Source organism: Malaclemys terrapin, chromosome 9 (assembly GCF_027887155.1).
Source record: "Malaclemys terrapin pileata isolate rMalTer1 chromosome 9, rMalTer1.hap1, whole genome shotgun sequence".
In the NCBI taxonomy this organism is placed as follows: domain Eukaryota; kingdom Metazoa; phylum Chordata; order Testudines; family Emydidae; genus Malaclemys; species Malaclemys terrapin.
Window position 1 is genome coordinate 24,210,513 of NC_071513.1, and position 20,425 is coordinate 24,230,937.

Genomic DNA, 20,425 nt, shown 5'->3' on the forward strand with positions numbered 1-20,425 from the left:
TTTTGGTTTGGGACTGTTTCCCTTCCCCTCACAACCTGCCTCTAGTAGAGATAATCTGGAATTTTACCTTGAGCTGTTGGGGGTGGGAGGGGTGGTCACCTTGGATTTCCCTCCCTCACTTAATTGGGATGTTTTTAGGCCCCCCCCGGGTGCGGGAGGCGCTGAGTGCTGGCAGCTGGCACAGAAGGGGTTAAGTCCATTTTGCAGTGTGATTGAAAAAAGCCATTTCCTTCATGTCCTGAGACAGTTTATTTTTTGGGCATTCTTCAGGATCCAGGGAGGTGCTGCTTTCTTTAAAGGCATTTCCTGAAAGCGAGTTTATATTTGGATTGGTGAGGGGGGGGGGGGGTCAAGAGACAGGAGTGGAAGAATCTAATCTTTGGCCCCTTTTCCTAAATTGTTAAAATCAGCGGCAGCAGCAGCAGTAATTTTGGAAACTAGCCTCCTTTGTCTGAGCGGGACCCCCTGGAACGGAGGCAGCCGGGTGCAGAATCCCCCAGTCCTTTATTCCAGCCATTCTGAAGTCTGTTGTGGATTTGCATGAACAATAGTTCACGCCGGAGTGTTACAGATCCAAAGTACACATTTGCACAGATGGATCAGACCAAACACACAGTGAAAGAGACTGTGAAAATGGCTACAACACTGATTACATGTAAACCCTCGGTGTTTAAAAATAGGAACAAAAAATCCATCAGCAATTTATGACATCTTAATGTTTTTCTCTCTGTCTCCTTTGACGTTTTAAATTGAATGTATCTTCTCTGTTGTGCACGCACACATTTTTCTTATATGTTATTGCTATTATTGTATGGCACATGGATTTGTTAGTGTAGAGTTGCTCAGGAGTTCTGTGCTATGTGCACTGGTTTGTTGTAGGGTCACTAGTTCCATGCACTCATTGATTTCTTGTAGATTGCTCGCGAGCAGCTGGCAGTGCACACTTGTTTATTGTTGGAGTGCTAGAGAATTATAGACAGGTAGATAGTATTGATTACTCCCCCCTCTCCCCAGTAAAAGAGTAGAAAAACGTAAGTAATTAATCCATCTTAAAAAGCAAAGTACATCTTAGGTTAGGCTAGATGATCACAGTGGTCCATTCTGGTTTTTTTATAATCCTATCAAGGGGTGTGTGTGTGTGTGTGTGTGTGTGTCTGACTCACACACACTCTCTCTCTCTCTCTCTCTCTCTCAAGGTCACCGTTTGATCAATACTATTTGATTTGGAATAATATAAGGTTAAAAGAAACTCTTATACTTCATGCTGATGCAGTGATGGGAGTTCATGTCATGCTCCCACTAGGCCTAGGATGATAGAAAGCAGCTGTCTCTGTGGCTTAGTTGTGCACTGTGCTAGCAGTTGTCAAATAGTCTCTCTCTCTTCCCCCCCCCCCCCCATTAGCATCTATCTATCTATCAAGTAACCTACTTAGGTTTTCCTACAGGTTTTCCTTAGTATCTATAAGGGCTTTTAGGCGAGGATCATCTCATTTTATGTATAAATACAGAGAACAGAAGGACCAAAGACTCCCGAAATAGCAAAGAGTAGTTGTGTAAGCTTCCTTCACCCTAACAGGTGATCCATGCTGGCAGAAGCTGCCTGCCCTCCTTTCCCCCAAAGCTCCTACCCAGCACATCTGAGGCGATGAAGGTAAAGGGCATTGTGGCCTGAAATGAGAGAGGCAGTTCCATCCTGTCTGTCTGAGCAATAATCATCCTCACTGAGCTTCACTTTGATCCCAAGTCAATACTTGTTTCTGCGAAACTGCCCATTTTTAAAGGGCCACATACGATGTAATGAGCAAGGTCACAGAGAGACCAACAAATTTGCTTCGCGGGGATGGTGGAAACATAACTAATTCCGATGAGGCCCTTATTCTCACACAGCCCCACTAAAGTCCATGGGTGACTGAGGGTACATCTACACTACAGGGGGGAGTCGATTTAAGATACGCAAATTCAGCTACGTGAATAGCGTAGCTGAATTCGACGTATCGCAGCCGACTTACCCCGTTGTGAGGACGGCGGCAAAATCGACTTCTGCGGCTTTCTGTCGACGGCGCTTACTCCCACCTCCGCTGGTGGAGTTAGAGCGCCGATTCGGGGATCGATTGTCGCGTCCCGATGGGACGCGATAAATCGATCCCCGAGAGGTCGATTTCTACCCGCCGATTCAGGCGGGTAGTGTAGACCAGACCTGAGAGTAGCTCATGTGGGTGTGGGTCAACAGGGAAGGGCAGTTTCTGAGTCCTTCACTCTCTCTCAGGTGCTTGTCCCGCTGTCCCACATGCTTGTGCTGTTTCCCTCATGTTGTTTTCTTTGTATTACTGTGATTTCCTAACCTCGGAAGAGGCGAGTTATGAAACTGGAGTTATCCAAACACATCTTGTCTGAAGATAGCGTTTCATCCAGCAGATGCCGTTTCCTGCCCCGTCAATGGCTTTCATTGTTTTGTTTTGGCTCCCAGCCCCGTGTCTTGTAGGGCTGATGGTAGCACAGCTGAACTCGGGGGTCCAGCGCCATGAAAATACCGCCAGGGATGAGTGGTGAAATGGGAACATGTGATAGTTTCTAGGTGTGTTTTGAAAACATTTTCGAGGCTCAGTGGAGATGCTCCCACTGTGTGGCTTTAAAAGTCCGGTGTGGTTTATTGTGGGCCAATAGGCCACTAACTACTGTTTGACTATTTCTTAGATTAATGGCTGTCAACCTTTTCCAGCGTTTCTACCAGTCCATCAGATAAGACATTGTCTGTAATAGCTGGTGTCAGCTGCCTCTCCTCAAACTGTGTGCACTCTAACCCACGGTGCTCCAAATACTAGTCTTGCACATACTGCATTGCAATTGAGACCACATGCATTTGAGTGGAAGGCAGGCACTAGGGCCCAGCACAGAGACTTGCTATTAAGGTAAGTGTATCATAGGGACAGAGGGAACATGGATACCAGTCACAGAAGCCTGTATTATTTGTATTATGATAGCACCTTGGAGCCTCATTCATAGACCAGCACCCCATTGTGCTAGGTGATGAACAAACACAAAGTAAAAAGATGTCAGATGGATAGTGACAGATGGAGGACTATAGGAAACAATGAGACAATATTGGTCAGCATCATAGGCTGCAGTCTCATCACATCATGGGAAAGGAGAGTTTTAAGGAGAGTTTTGAAGGTCTCAGGGCTGCACAGTGTCTGGGAACCACGTTCCTAGATTCTATCATTGTGCAATTGTTTTGTTGTTAGACTGTGAGCAGGGGAATTTCAGGTAGTTGCAACCACAGAAGTGTCTCTTAATGGGTTGGGATACTTCTGCAAACTATTCACAATGACATGCAAAACTTCAGAATTTCATTTGGTGGAATTTTGCAGTTTTTCCTATCTCAGTTTTGTGTCAGAGTTAGGGCCATTTTCCCTCAGAAATGCTCCTCTTTTTGAGCAAAGATCTTTAAATGTGGAATTTCATTAAATTAAAAATTTGTTTGCATTGATATCTTGTAGTTTGACCCATTACTAGGTGAAAACTGCCATTTCATAAAAGTTTAAAAGAAAGCAAATTTTGGAGCCCATCAAGTGGCCTGAAATAAATTAGAGAGCGAAGGTCGATGAGCTAATGTCTTTTATTGGACAACTCTGTTGGTGAGAGAGACAAGTTTTTCAGCTACACAGAGCTCTTCTTAGGCCAACACAGCTATAGCAATACCACATATGTGAAATAAACTAGTCTTTTGCTGAAAGTTCACAAATTAGGGATGTGCAAAACTCCCCATTTTAGTTCTGCGCTCTTCTCCATGTCAAACACACATGCACACCTCTTGCTTATCATAGCCACTTCTCACTGTGCTTCAGAGGAGGTGTTAGAACAAGGTCCATTTCTTCATGCTGTACAGGGAGAAGACTGGTCCAACGTGGAACTTCTAGAAAAAAGGAGAGCATATCCAAGATGTGTGTGTGTGGGGGGGGGGGGGGGGTGAGAGAGAGAGAGAGAAAGAAAGCTATTGCTCATCAAAGGGTGGTTGTTCCTAGAAGAGAGCTCACTCCAATTAGAGGGACTTTTCCTGAGTTTTCCTGGAGAAGTCCTGCTTGGTCTAGTGGAGATTAGTATTTTTCTTGACACTCAGTGGAAGGCCTTCTTGGTTCAGCTGGACTAGAAGCTTCTCCTGCATATGGAAAACCTGCATGGGGAAGTGAGTATCCAAGTAGCTGTACATCCTTCTGTGTCCTTAAACAGGGAGCAGTTATCGCTGATCGTTTATAGTTTTGTCCCTCTTTCCCAGGGCTGGAGACCGGAGGCCAGATTGACTGGAAGGGTGTGGAGCCAGGGAATGAAATTACTTATCGTAAAAATGGAGGGGAAGAATAAACGAGTTGGCAGGTGCATTGTTGCACAATGCTCATTACATGCATATTACTCATCAGACAGATTTCTTTTAGAGCATGGCAAATAATGAAACAATAAACTTTCCATGTTTCAATTTCAAAGTGACTTTGCGTTGGCCATGTTCGTGCCCCCCTTTTCTCCCTTCACTTTCTGCATCAATCAGTTTTTTCTGGCCAAAATGTTTGTAGAACTTGTGCTATTGTTCTTGCACACCAAATTTTAAGTTTGCATACACAGGGATTTACAGCAAAAGGATTGTGCACTCATCCAGTCAGGAAACAGGAAAATACCATGTGACTTAATCTGAGCAGTCACAGCTAAATAGCACAGTTCAAGTTTGGAATATTTGCAATCACTCTGTACAGCAAAAAAATATGAAAATTTCTTCCTGGAATACATTTGAATAACGAATATATCTGAGAAAATTGTGATCTGCTCCTGGCATAGTTGCTAGCCAAAGGAGAGGCTGAATTCAGTTGTCAAGTTAATTCATTGTGAATTATTATTTGCTCATCTATAGTTCTTTTTCTGTGCAGATGACCTCCTCCCAGTGGATTTCTCAGGTGCAAATGCTTGCATTTAAAAGACCATTTGATTACTTGTTAATAAAGCTGTTGTGATTATGAAATGGCATGGTCTTATTCTATCATATTAAAACATTCTTTCCAGAAACATCAAAGCACAGTCCCATTTTTAAATGCGACCTGCAGCTGCTAAATACAAAATCCCAGTAACGTTACGAGGATATGGTGGAGGGCTCCAAAACCTTGGCCTGGGCCCCTCACATTATTCCCTAATAAGAAATGAGGCAAGTAAAGTCATTGTCTGGCTAGTAAGAAGCTGAAAGTTCCGCTTAGCTTGGCTGTTGGAGGCAATCAGCACATATTGGTGAAGCTGCAGGAATTTGGTACTTAACCTTTGAAGGTCACCTCTAAAGTAATGACTTTGAGCCCAGGCTCATGGAAAAAAGAAAAAGGGGATTAAAAACTTTCTCTAAAGCCAACTGCTGGCATGCATGTCACTAAAGTCAAGACAGTAAAGGTGCAAATGTAAAGGGTGGTGGTCTGGCTTATATCATCTACAAATGCTATCACCTTCTCCCAAAGGGGTTGCTGCCTTCTCTGCTCAGGGCTTGCTCTGTGGGCTTTGGGCTTTATAAAGAAGCAAATAAAGCCGGTGAGTGCTTGCTTTGCTGCTGATTGGGAATGTCCAGGTTTTGGCGTGGAAATGAGCTGGTATGCTTATGGAGATGTGAATTTGCTAGGGCAGAAATACTCACAGCCATCAAAGGGTTGACAAGGGTCTTGTAAAACAAACAAAACACAAAGAGGGGAAGTTACTATTGTACATGCAACATTGCCAGTGCTCCTGATTTTAGTGTGAGTTTCATGATGTTTGGTGTTCTTCAGATAGCCCCAGCTTCTGGAGACGTGGATAAATGAAAATCTCCACTTTTATTTATTTATTTATTTATTTTATTTTTGACCTTGAGGTTGCAGAGAAAAGCTGGGAAATTCTAAAGGCCAAAATATTAGAAGGGAAATAAAAAGCACCCAAACAAAATGCATCTCTTTGGCTTCAGAATCACATCTCATGATTTTTGAGAGTTTTTGGGGTGGGCTACGTTGCCATGGTTCTTCACTCGGAGGACTTCATCTTGTCCTGGACGTGTCCCCTCCACAAGTATGGCGAGATTCTGGAGGTGGGCCTGAGAGTAACGCCAGGAGTGATACTGCATGGAGACAGTAAACTGACGCTTAGGTTGTTACCATTTGGATGGCTGCTGGGGGAATCTTACTGCAATCACAAGGGAATCATAGTGGAAGAGGGTTTATCCAAACATGGTCTAAAGAACAAGCCTGCTGGCCAGCAGCTGTCTGATTAGGCGAATTTCAGCAGGTTGCATTTCTCTTCCGTTAAGCTTGTGGCAGCTGTGTTTAAAAGTAACTGGGCGTGGCTTCGGAGGCTTCTTGACATGATGAACAGCTCTGTGCTGGAAGAACGGATAGGTGATGGTGCTGGACCCTGGGATCTGGGTGCATCATCTGCCTCCTTCCAGCTGCGGCCGGTGGCAGTGAAGCTGCACACTTTGCTTCTTTCATTCTCTCCAACTTTTTCTTCGGGCTTAAATGACAGAATAAATGCTTGTGTTAATGATACTCCCACTCTGCTGGGGGACTCCAGGCTTTTCACAACCAACTAATTAAGCCCCACAAAACTCCCGAGGGATACTGCAGGCAGCAGCACCACGGGCGTGGCTGAGTGCTGTGGTTTGGTGTTCTTCCTTCCTGCCCCCCTCTTGAGCAATACAGACCATGAACTTGTGTCCTGGCACTACCAGCTTTCGTAACTGCTAGGGTCTGGGCCCCTCAGCTTGAGATGGAATACTGCATCTTGGGACCTGTAGTTTCCGTGGGCATCACCTGCTTACTAAAGATGAAGGCAGCAATGCAGAACTCTTTAGGGCTGCACTTTGGCTACCCTTGTGCCTTTGCTTACACACCCAACCAGTTCATCGGTGAAAGCAGGTACTTTCTAATCTTCTTATCTGTCACTTATTGAACAGAGGCCATATTTGTAAATGACTCTTGGCAGTGTGGCATACATAGATAAGCAGATAGATATAAGGGGATGTTGTGTAATTATATGTTCTGAAGAACTTTTTGTTTCTTTGCCAGGCTCTTAAGCTGATGTGGACTCTGAATGTTACAATAGCGGCTTTGTCACTTTTTTTGTTTTGTTTTCTAATATAAGTCGTTCCAGTTTTGTCTGTTCTGCATTTTGCCCTGGAGATGGGTAGTTATGAAACACATGGGCAGCTGAAGCAGGAGGTAATCGCACAGAATTTTTTGAGAGTCCAGATATAACTGTTCTGAAACTCCCTTCCACTAGCCAGATGAAAAGCATTTAGAGAGGTTGAATCCTGCCTTGAGGGTTGGGTGAGAGCAACTAGGAAATGGTAGGTAGGTCCTGCCCACACAGCTGTGTGTGACAAGCCTCCTTTTACACTGGGAGGGTGGAGGGTAACTCTGGAAGGCTGCGGCTGAAGTTTAGATTGGTTCAGTAATGTGGAGGGTCTTTTCAGTGTGTTGCTGGGGAGCAGAGAGACAAATGTCTCCGGTAATGCTTGGTCTCCATTTTTTTATCTGTCTGACTCACCAGTTGGCATTTCTTTGAATATACTGAACGTCTTGCCATCAGGGCCGGCTCCAGGGTTTTTGCTGCCCCAAGCAGAAAAAAAAAAAAAAAAAGCCACGATCGCGATCTGCTCTACCGCCGCCACTTCAGTCTTCGGCGGCAATTCGGCGGCAGGTCCTTCCCTCTGAGAGGGACTGAGGGACCCGCCGAAGAGCTGGACGTGCCGCCCCTCTCCGTTGGCCGCCCCAAGCACCTGCTTGCTGGGCTGGTGCCTGGAGCCGGCCCTGCTTGCCATAATGCAGTAACTTCTCCCCATCCATAAGGCGGGGGAAGATTAACATTAGAAACAGCTTCAAGTGTCTGTCTGATACAGCAAATAAGATATACACAGGTAAGGCAAGCAGAGGTAAGTTTCTGTTAGGTCTGCCTAAGGAGTAAATAAACCACTGGGGGTTTAGTTTATTGGCAATAAAAGACAATGCTACTTCTGCCTTGCTGGTCTTGTAATAGTACTCTGACTAGATGTGGACACATGGCTGTGTAGGGACCTGAAGCAGTTACAGGTTCATCATTCTGGAATGTTTGGATGAATACTTTACATCTGCATGCAATGCACCTTAGCACTTCCTGAGCTAAAGTAGAGCAAAACAACGTCCATGCAAAAAAAAGCAATAACTAGTCTGGAGGAAGAGGCAGAATCGGTGGCATATTCCCTCCTGATCCCCCAAATAGCCTTCAGCTACTCCCCAGGCACAAACCTGACTGAGTTTAATAAGTTACTTGTTAAATTCCAGTTTATTCCAAGTTTTGCATAGAAATACTAATTCCGCTCAACTCCACCAGCTTGGCTGAAAGTAGGACTGGGACAGAGGTCAGCGATTTTTGAATATTTAAAAATTGAATGGTTTTTCGTTGTGTGTCGAATTCATTGAACATCTGTGAAATTTCACAAATATTCCTCCACAACAGCCCCTCATTTTGAATGGAAATGGACCCTTATCACTCCCAACTAAGCAGCCTCTTGGTTTCAATTTCAAAATTCAGAATTCAAACTCTGCAATTTAAGCTGGATAAAGATCAGTGTGTGTGATGAAATGTGGAAAGTTGGGTGTTGCTTATTTCAATTTTTGTTGATAAGTTTGCAGAAAGTGATATTCCTAGGAAATGGCTGGGAACAAAATTGCAAATATTTCTTCTCCAAATTCCATGCAGATTTTTCCTTCCTTTTCTCCCATCTCCAGATGAAAGGCCATCTCACTTCGTCATTACCCTCTGCATATTACCTCCGCAAATTCTTCATGCATGTCTCACTCCTTAAATTCAACTATGGATATCCATGAGGGACCTGGCTTTAAGTCCTATTCACTATTATCTCCATAAATTATCATCTCTTCAGATACTCTGTGCATGTGCTTGGGTGGGGGTGGCTAAACCTACCATAAATCTCCTAGTTCTGGTCTCTCTAATAGCCTCAAACAGAGCTACACATTTACTTTTATAATAATCGTTATTTAGGTTAAATATTTCAGCCAGGTGCCTCGTAATCATCTTCTCTTGAATTTAAATAATCCCAGTTCCCTCAAGGTCCAGAGGTATTGCCCTAATTTGTTATGGGAGCTGGCTAGCGGACAGCACCCGTCCCTTCCCCCTAGTGACACTGACCATTTTTCACTGTTGCCAGAGAGTGCAGAGTGATGCAAAAGAGGCCAAATGTGATGGGTTTACTCAGTCTGCCTCCCAGACACAGCCCTCTGGATTCACCCGGGAAAACAAAATTACTTTGCTCTTTCATGTCAACGTTACTGAGTTAGACAGAGAGTATCTCGTGAGACTGATGTTCAGTTTTACAAGTGGGTTGCTGGCAAACAGCATCAAAACATCCAGCAGCTGTCTAGCAGGAACGACAGAGCCCTTCAGGCTACGTCTCCACTGCCCGTTGTAGTGAGCCTCCCAGCACAGGTCAAGGGATGGGCTAGTGGGGTTCATGCTAGCACTGTAAAAAGAGCTGTGCCAACAGCACTTTGAAGCTGCAGCTCGGGCTGGACCTCAGGTTCTGAAGCCCACCCCCTCCCTAGGCTTCAGAGCCCACACCTGAGCCACGCTATAGTGTGAACAGCACCAGCATGAGCCCCGCTATCCCAAGTCTCTCATCCTGGGCTGGGAGGCTTGCTGCAGCAGGCTGGCCACAGGCAATGTAGACGTACCTTCCGTGTTCACTGATGCGTGCAGCTGCTAGTGGCTTATTTAGGACCAAAGCTTAACTCGCATCTTCCAAGCTGCAGGGAGATGCAAACTCCGCGGGGCTGTATTAGAGAGCAGGCGGCTGTGCCATCTTCGTGCAGACACCTTCATTAATAACATACAGAGCCGAGTGTTTGAGCGGTCAGCACTTCTCACCCTAGCAAGACTCAAAGGCAGGAGCATTTTGTGAGACAGCGGGGCCGGATTTTCACAAATGCACAGCATTTCGCAGCTGCCACTTCGACACTTTTATGGACAGATTTTTTAAAAATTGCTCAGCAATCCGTATTCTGAGCACTTCTGACAATCTGGCTCCCATTGTGGGTGCTCGGCTTGTTCTGAAAATTCCAGCCAGTGACTCAAAATTAGTGACCTATACAAATAAACACAGAGGTCATTTAAAGTGAAGCAGGGCTGATTTCTTGAGTACGAATTACAGTTTGAGTCAGCATTCAATTCCACATTCCTGAGATGAAGAGTTCCTTACAGTCATGTCAGAGAGCAAACCCATTAGCACTGACTGCTCTGAAAAATAAACCTTGCCATAGAAGAGAAGGTGCCTTTAAAAGACTGTCCTAACAAGTGTAAAAATGGCCATGGTGTAAGATCAGATATGGTTGTGTGACATGCTTCAGTGCAAACTCTTTAAAAGCAAGGAGGAAGCAGCACTGTTAGGCTCCAAGCTGAGAGTGCTGCTCTCTGCAATGTTGCAAAACACGTTGGGTATTATTATTTAGCCCCGTTATCATACAGCACAAAGCACAATGTATACAGGAGGATATGATCCCTGCCTCCAGGAGTTACAATGTAAATGCCTTTTCCAGCCCACCCTGAAGTCAATGGGAACTAGATTAGACCCAAAATTACCATCTCTTCTTCTGGTTTCCTCCTCTTCAGGTAATGTGCTGCTGCTCCTGCCAGCGCTCCAGCAGGTAGGAACTCAAAACAGCAGACAGTGCTGGGTACCAACTGTCCTGATCTGCAAGTACTGCCAAGTTGCAGTGTGGAAGAGACCCACTCTCTAATCATCACAGCCTGTTTGGCAGCCCCATTTGGCTAGAAAGGCTAGACTTGTATACCAAGCGCTCTTGATCCAACGGTCTTTATTGGGCTCTGTGCCTCATTGTTACCTCGGAGCAGGGTGGGCTAGAGATGTTGATGACTGATACACGGGACTGCATAAAAGTTTTCGTCCTGGAAATAAAAGGGAGCAGCTGTTTAGATGAATCCTTTTCTGTCCTGCTTTCATGTGCCATTCTCATGGAGAGCTTTTTCATGGAGAGCTGCCATTCTGATACAGGGCAGACAGAACCCGTCACTTACAAAAATGCTACTAAAAGTCCAGTGGATGGGTCAGAGGGAGGCTTGGTGTCCTCTCAAGCAGTCTTATAGCTCTAGTAGGGCTTACAACGAGCCACGGCAAAACTCAGTTTGTCTAACTGTGGGTCTAATCAGCCTTGTCAGTGTCTCTCTTTACAATGAGATGGCCCAGGCCTCCTGTAGCATGTGGGATTTTGCTTCTGTGCGCTTGGTTTATGGTCACTGCCTAAAGATGTTTTGTAGATTCATAGATTCCAAGGCAGGAAGGGATCATTGTGATCATCTAATCTGACCTTCTGCATAGCACAGACCAGAGAACTTTCCCCAAATAATTCCCAGATTAGATCTTTTAGAAAAACATGCACTCCTGATTTTAAAATTGCCGGTGATCCATGATCCGCCAGTTAATTACCCTCATTGTTTAAAAACTTACGCCTTATTTCCAGTCTGAATTTGTCTATTTTCAACTTCCAGCCATTGGATCATGTTATACCTTCCTCTGCTAGATTAGAGAGCCCGTTATTAAATATTTGTTCCCATGTAGGTACTTACAGATTGTAATCAAGTCACTCCTTAACCTTCTCTTTATTAAGATAAATAGATTGAGTTCCTTGAGTCTATAACTATAAAGCATGGTTTCTTAGGGTTACCATATTTTAATTTTTAAAAAGGAGGACACTCCATGAGGCCCTGGACCCGCCCCAACTCCACCCCTTCCCTGCCTCCAGCCCCGCCCCAACTCTACGAATCAAATGTTCGCGGGAAGCCTGAAACAAGGAGGCAGCAGGTAAGCTGGGGCTGGGGCGGGGTGCGGCACGGCCCAGTCCGGCCCCCTTGGCCGAGCGGCTCCCTCTGGCGGCTGGCCAGCCCAGGCCAAGAGGCTCTGGCCCCGGCGTCTCCCGCCCAGCTCAGGCCCTGAGGTGCCGGCCCCGGCCAAGTGCCTGCGCCCCCGGCTCTGGCTGAGCACCGCGCCGGCCCTGGCTCCGGCCGAGCACCGCGCCGGCCCCGGCCAAGTGCCCGCGCCCCCAGCCCTGGCCGAGCACCGCGCCGGCCCCCGGCCCAGCCCCCAGCCAAGCACCGCACCGGCCCCTGGCCCCACACCCCCGGCCCCAGCCCCTGCCGAGCACCCCGCCGGGCCCTCCCTCCCTATTTTCCCAGACATATCCGGCTTTTTGGGATTTCCCTCCGGACGGGGATTTGAGGCCCAAAAAGCCGGACATGTCCGGGAAAATCCGGACGTATGGTAACCCTAGGTTTCTTATCCTTTAACCGTTCTCATGGATCTTCTATGAACACTCTCCAATTTGTCAATATCCTTCTTGAAGTGTGGACTCCAGAACTGAACACAGTAGTCGAACAGTGGTTGCACCAATGCCGAATATAGAGCTAAAATAACCTTTCTACACCTACTTCAGATTCCCATTTATGCATCCCAGGATCGCATTAGTCCTTTCGGCCACAGCATTGCACTGGAAGCTCATGTTCAGCTGATTATCTACCGTGACCCCCAAATCTTTTTCAGAGTCACTGCTTTTCAGGATAGAGTCCTCCATCCTGTAAATATGGCCTACATTCTATGCTCCTACATGTGTATACTTACATTTAGCCGCATTAAAACACATATTGTTTGCTTGTGCCCAGGTTACCAGGCAATCCAGATAGCTCTGAATCAGGGACCTGTCCTCTTCATTATTTAGAATCCTAGAGTTTAAGGCCAGAAGGGACCATCAGATCATGCAGTCTGATCTCCTGTGTTTCACAGGCCACCAGCACCACCCTGCACCCACACATTAATCCCAACAATTTCCCCCAATGGTTGGATCATCTGAAAACTTGATCGGTGATGATTTTATGTTTTCTTCTAGGTCATTAATAACAATGTTATATAGTGAAGATACTAAAGAAAGAACGCTCAGTGATTGTAATAACTGGCGTGGTATCACACTTTTATCTTTGCCAAGCAAAATATTGTGTAAGATCTTAGTCCAACGTATATTAGAGGCAGTTGATAGCGTTCTCAGAAAAGAGCGAGCTGTTTTTTGGAAAGGACGTGGATGCACAGACCAGATCTTCATTCTACAAAACATAATAGAACAGTGCTTAGAATGGCAACGGCAACTCTACATAAATTGCATAGACTTGAGAAGGCTTTTGATAGCATTCACAGGACCAGCCTATGGCACATTTTGCAGGCATATGGAATTCCTTTCCATATAATCATCATCATCATCAAAAGCTTCTATTTCAACTTTACATGCAGTGTTGATCATAGTGAGCTCAGTTTTGAAGTCAAAACAGGAGTATGTCAGGGATGTGTCATGTCTGCCATCCTCTTCAACATTGCCATCGACTGGGTAATGCGGCGTACAACAAAAGACATGCCAAGAGGCATTAAATGGACACTCTTCTCATCCCTTGAAGACCTGGACTTCACAGATGATGTCGCTCTCGTATCACATACCCAACATCATATACAAGAAAAAAACAACTCAACTCAACGCATTCAGCCAGAAAATTGGACTGAAAATCAACCGCAATAAGACAGATATCATCATCTTTAATATTGCCTCACCATCACCAGTACGGATAGAGGATTATGTTTTCACCAATGTAGAAAAGTGCAGCATCGTCAGTCAGGACGGTGGAACAAGCCAGGACATCTGGAACAAAATCAGTAAAGCCAGGAACACCTTCAAGAGCTTAAATACAGTCTGGAAATCATCAAAATATAACACCAAAACCAAACTCAAGATTTATCAGAGCTGCGTACTTTCAACACTACAGAATGCTGGGGAATGAGAAAGTATGACACGTCCATACAACCTGCTTCAGAAAAATCCTCCATATCTTTTGGCCCAGAACAATCTCAAGCCAAGATCTATTGACACAGTGCAGCCAAGAGGATCTGAGCACCATCATTGCCAGGAGGCATTGGAGATGGATCGGTCATGTGCTTCGGATGGAAACTGATTCCATCACCAGAGTGGCAATAAGATGGACACCTGACGGCAAGCGAAAATGAGGCTGCCCGAAAACAACATGGCGGAGAGCTGTGGAAGCCGAGCTGAAAAACCTGGGACACAGTTGGGGAACCATTGAAAGATTTGCCAGAAACAGACAGGAGTGGAGGAGGTTCGTCACTGCTCTAAACGTCAGAGGTGTAATAGGAACATGATTATGATAATAGTGTTAGGGCCAAGAACCGCTCCCTGCAGGACACTACTAGAAACACACCTACTTAATGATTCCTCGTTTACAGTCCATTTTGAGGTTTATTAGTTAGCCAGCTTTTAATCCATTTTATGTGGGTCATGCTAATTTTGTATCTTTCTAGGTTTTTTTCATCAAAATGTTATGCAGTACCAAGTCAAATGGCTTACAGACATCTAAGTGTATTACATCAATACTATTACTTTTATCAACGACACTTGTAATCTCATCAAAAGAAGATATGATATTAGTTTGACAGGCTCTATTTTCCATAAACCCATGTTGTATGGCATTGATTGTATTACCCTCTTTTAATTCTTTTTTTGAGTCCTATATCAGCCACTCCATTATCTTGCCTGGCACTCAATGTCAGACTGACAGGCCTGTAATTACCCTGGTTGTAGGAGGTAGATGCCTTTTGTATCACTGAGTAAAAATTCCCTCATGATTTTTAAGCCCAAGGCTTTACAAAGGTAACCCCTGATAAACTGTGAATGTGGTTAGGAATCCATATTGCCCTTGGTTTCATGCGGAGCCCTTTAGCCACCAGAGATGCCCCACCACAATGCACCCACCTTATTTTCATGTGCAGGCTGCGTCCCTTCGTGCTGTGTGAATAGGCAGTTCTGTTGTGTTCTTTCACGTCGATGCTCGGCTGGGCAAAAAGCCCCCAAATAAATCCTGATATGACAAATCTGGTCCTGGAAAAGGAGCTTCCTTTACTTAAAGAGGGACTTTCACACGGAGGCGAAGTTGGAAAAAACATTCTCAGTTCTGCCAAAAGGCACTTACTGCGCTAGTAATTGGTGTCAGTTGCCTGTGCTGCTCTTGAGGATGTTGGCGTGTTGAATAAGAACTTCCTGCCCCTTCCTAACCCAGGTTCTCCTTGGGCCTGACCCTGCTGGTTCGTCGCCTTCCTGAACTTCTGGCCTTACTGTCTGCAGGCATGGGAAGGATTGTAATGCCACAGGTTCAGCGTCAGAACGTCTCTGCAGGTCTGAGCAGGTGGTGGGGGGGTTGGGGGGGATGTAAAAGCCATAGAAGGCACAAATATATTTGGTAAATTAGCAAAAGCGTCAAAGGAAGCTGTCTAAAGAGCTGAGAAATATTACCTAATGGTTAGCGCAGGGGAACTGGGATCAGCACTCCTGGGGTCTGTGCCTGAGTCTGCCACTGACTCGCTGTGACCACAGGCAAGTCCTAGCCCCTCCCAGTGCCTCAGTTTACCTATCTGTGAAATGGGGATAGGAACACTGACCTGCCTCCCAAGGGGTTCATTTCATTTTATCTCCTTAAATGGAAGGCACTATAGACATAAAGAATGTTATGTGTTGTATGGCAAGGCTATGATAGTGGATAGGCAGATGGGCAGAGCTTCATCCCTCCACAGACTGACCACAGCAGAGGCTGCTCTGCCGACTTCTCTGGTATCAGAAGAAAAGGCAGAATCAACCCAGCTAAGCTCAGTCCTTGGTTCCAAGGCAGATGCACTGATAGGTTTCCATCAGGATTCAGCATCTGATAATCAGGCCAACATATGAGATTGTGATAGAGCTTGAGGCCAGCTTCTCTTTGCATCCTGTTTTGTAATATTCCCTGACATTCTCCACATTCCTGGCCAGGAGGCTTCTGTGTGTGTGTGTGTGTGTTTTTTTTTTTGTTTTGTTTTTTTTACAGTTGCCATTTTGTCTTTCTGAAATCCTGTGATGTCCTTTAAAACCAGTTCTCAAAAGCCATTTGGCTTGGTCTCTCCAGTGGCTGTTGTTTGCTCTATAATGGAAAGGAAGCACTGGTCTTTGATTCCTTCCACCACACCATCTTCAAACGGAACAAAGAGACAAAGGGTTGTAGTCTCAAAGTTGGCTCTAGTGACCTATATAAACTTCAGGTCCATATTCTCTGGGCTCCAACCGCATTCCAGGTTTTACTCCTGCCTCCACATTTCCACAAGGGTTACCTGCTTGATGCCCAGCAGATTCTTAGCTCCATGTTTGCTTTTGCTAATATGTCTCCATGAGTTTGTTTTTTGGGTGGTAATATTTTTTGGAAGAGGATTTTGTCTGGATTATGGTGATGGCTAAGTATGCAGAATTGTCACAATGGTCCAGGTGGTCTGGTATCATGTCTCTAAGAAAGCAGACCCAGTGCATTTAGCCATTTGTGCTATAGAGTATCTTCTGGGGATGGGAGAATCCCTTTCTGTTTCCCACAGATCATCAGCTAACACCCCAAAAGCCGGGAGGTTATTTGGCCTCCTTTGCTGCATTAGTGTCACCACTACAGTCTAGGGGAATGGAGACCTGCTGGAGAATTGTAGTTGGGAGTAATTGCCAGTAGGTAGATGACAGTAATGTTTGTGGGGGATTATTCTCTCTTGGATCAGAACATGAATACTCTCTGCCAGAGAGGCCCTGTATCTCTAGGGAGTGAGTGGGCTGATGCAGTTGGTGGAAACATGGAGTTAAAATCTGTGGGAAAGTTCTTGGCCAGCAGTACGAAATGCTCAAGTCTTATTCCCCTTTGAGGATCTGGCATCGTTTCATGTACAACAGGCAGCAGTGGGTGCCGCTCACCAGCATTTCCAGCAGCTCCAGGTTCCACGATGATAGTGGCAGCAGATGATGGTCTTTGGAGGAGACTGGGCTAGTGGCCAAGAGTCAGGAGGAGCGAATGAGGACTCACTGTGTGACTTTGGGCACAAATAGGACCACTTCGTGACTCCTCCAGGCAACCCAGATTTGACTTTGAAAGTAAGATGAGAAGAGCTCCTTGAGAATGTCTGGCTGCCAGCTGAAAAGGTCAGCCTCAGATCCTGCAATATTTGTTTCTGCCTTCTTCTTTCTCCCCACATTAATGAATGTTGGGGGCCCCAACTCTTAGTAGGGTTCTTCTGGGACTGCCACCCCCCAGGACACTCAGGGGGCCTTGGGCCTCCTAGCTCTTCTTTCCTCTGTCCCTTTGCTCTCTGTTCCCTGTGCCCAAGCCAGCCTGCTCCTCTCCAGCCCTGCGGAAGAGCAGCAGCACCTGGGCTACTCTGTACCTTCCTCCCTTCAGAGAAGGAGCCGTTGGCTTCCTGGACCTTCTCAGCCCTCTCCTCTGGGCAATATTTCAGCTCACTCCAGGCAATTGGACAAACTGTCTCTTCCATCTTCTTAGGAGCCAGGAAAGATCCTCCCCTTTCCCCCACCCAGAAATATTGGCTGATTCCATGCGCATGAGGCAGCTGATAGTCATTCGTTGCTGTAGGAAATTTATGGTCTAATTTCCTTCTGTGGCGCCACTGGAGCACTAACAACAGGAAGGTCTGGCCCGGGATAATCGTGGAAGAGGCTTTTCCTGAGAAGAATTGAAGAATTGTGCTGAGATCCTTTTGAGTGGGGGAAAGGATCACAAATATCCTGGACACACACCTCTTCCCCCACCTCCCCACCAGTCCCCCCCCCCCCACTCCTCTGTGTATGCTTAAGGAGATTAATCTTGCACACTGGTGTGGATGCTCTTCGTTCGAGTGCCCTGGCCAAATTCCAGTTTGATTAATGTCATTCTGCCTAGTCAAATCATCCTGTAGTGTTGGCCGGATCTGGGATTCTTTTTCACATCCTGCCCTAAACTGTTGTGCAGCAGTGCTGGGCGCTGTTTAACGGAGGTCACATTCCACTCCAGAGGTGGCTGCATGTCAGTGATGGGGAAATTTTTTCCTTGGCCCTATAAAATCTAAATATAATTATTATGTATTATTGGTGGGATATTTGTCTTTGCTCCTGGTTCATCTTCAAGTGGGACAGTAGGAATACTTGATCCTCTTTCCCTGCTAGACTGACTGTATTAGCAGACGGATCAAGGGCACTTAGTTCAGAGATTCAGCCTGCCTGTTACAGTGTTCAGAGATTAACTTTCAAATGTAGACAATTTGGATTAAGGTAGGCTGTGGATTTAAAGCACAATAGCTATTCCTGACCAACTCCATGTGTGGACAATCTTACTCCAGAATAAGTGTGCGCACACTTAGGCTATGTCTACACTGGCAATTGAACGACACAAGTTTTGTCTTTCAGAGGTGTTTAAAAAAACCAAAACCCTGAAAGACAAAAGTTTTGCCATGACAAGCGCCAGAGTGAATAGCACTCTCCTGCTGACAACGCAAATGCCGCTCGTTGAGGGTGGAAGTTTTTGTTGGCAGGAGAGCCGAGGACAGCGGCTACACAGCGCGACTTTTAGTGGCACTGCTGTAGCGACACAGCCATGTTGCTAAAAGCTGTGTCGTGTAGACACAGCCATAGAGTTGATCAGGAATGGTTATTCTGAAATAGCTCCATGTGTAGACAAGCCATGAAATAGCTTTACCGATTCTTTAAACAACTCTAACAAAGTATCTGACTAAAGTTGAGGGTTCAGTAAGAGACAGAGGGATCATCCCTGTAAAAATACTAACGTTGCTTTTTATAAGGCCATGTCTACACTGCCACTTATGTCAGCAAAACTTGTGTCGCTCAGAGGTGTGAAAAAACACCCTCTTGAGCAATGTAAATTTTGCTGGCATAAGCGCTCCTGTGCAGAGCGCTATATCAGTGGGAGAGCTTCTCCCACCAACATAGCTGCTGCTGCTTGTTTAAGTGGTTTTACTCCTGTCGGCATAGAGCGGCTACACAAGTGATCTTACAGCGGCGCAGCTGCATTGGTACAGCTGGGTTGCTGTAACTTCACTAGTGTAGACACGGCCTAAAGCCCTGCACTTTCTTTACATTGCAAGCAAATGAGATCTCCTTTGGAAGTGAACTTTGACTCCTCCTGTGTTGGTGGGAATTTTAAACATAGTGTCTGGTAATGTGGATTGCCGCTCAGCCACCTTTGCATCTGCCTTCGTCGTTGTCACCTGTACTGGATGGGTTCATTCTAGTCCCTTTGAAGATGCAGTTACCATTGCACCTTTCCCCACTCTGTCCCCTTCTTCATTTCAGCCCCGAATCCTCCCCTGCGGTGCCTCTCACAAACTGGTTGATCTCTCAACTCATACTGTACGTTATATATGCCACAAACGCTGACCCAGGAATCGCAGAGAATGTGCTTTTTGCTACACAGACGAATCCCATCTCTGTTGAAGGTTCCCATTTCCCATGTCTCTTGCTTTAGTCTTTCTAATACACTTATCTGGCCTGCATCCCCATACGATTGGAGTACCTCACCATCTTTAATGTATTAATCCTCACAGCACCCCTGTGAGGCAGGGAGGTGCTATCATTCCCATTTTACAGGTAGGGAACTGAGGAGCACAGAGATTAAGTGACTTGCCCAAGGTCACACCTGAATTCTGCAGCGGAGCAGGAAATTGAACCTGGGTCTCCTGAATGCCAGGTGCTAGTGCCCGAACTGCTGGACCATTCTTCCTCCATTGCCTGTGGCCCTCTCTGGATTCTTGAGGGATTGACCAGCGTTTACCACAGTTCTGACATGCACACTCAGGCTTGTCTACGCTCCCGCTTAAGTCAACATAAGTTACATCGCTCAGGGGTGCGAGCGACATAACATACATCGACTCAATTAAGTGTCTACACCACGCTATGTCGGCGGGAGACACTCTCCCGTCGACTTATCACATCTTCACCAGACCTGCTAAATTGATGCCGCTGCATCGATCACAGCGGCGCCGATGTAGCGCAGTAGTGAAGACAAGCCCTCAGAGAGCCAGATTCAGACCTGCTCTAAGTGGGTACAGTCCAAGTCTCGAGGTCTGAATCTGGCTTATACTGCCCCCTTTTTTTAAAGCGCATATTTTACTAATAAAACCACCCAGCTGAAAGTGGAAGTGAGAGACTTGACTGATCAGTCTCTGGTTGAATAGGACATACTTTGGTGCCTCCACTCAATTTTCCAATGCCTGGTTATGGCATTGTGTAATGTTGCACGTTCCCAGTCCAGTTCCACTTTCGGAAGTTGCGTGATGGTGACTGAGGATTGGGGTGCGGAAGAGGGGAGGTATGCCTGAAAAATAAGAGCCAGGCGTGCTCAGCACTTCTGGAAACTTTTATTTTGGTGTCTGATATGGATATATAGGCACCATGGTTAAGCAGCCAGGTTTGAAATTTTGGCTGTAGAGGTTGGAGGTCTCATCTAGTCTAGGGCACGCCCCATGTGCCAATGG

At 45.9% G+C, this 20,425-nt stretch overlaps 1 protein-coding gene across 3 annotated transcripts in view; it reads left to right on the plus strand.

Moving 5' to 3' along the window:
* Positions 1–20,425, plus strand: part of STARD8 (StAR related lipid transfer domain containing 8) — a 126,367-nt gene that overhangs the window by 50,562 nt on the left and 55,380 nt on the right. The gene's annotated exons all lie outside the window — the stretch shown is intronic.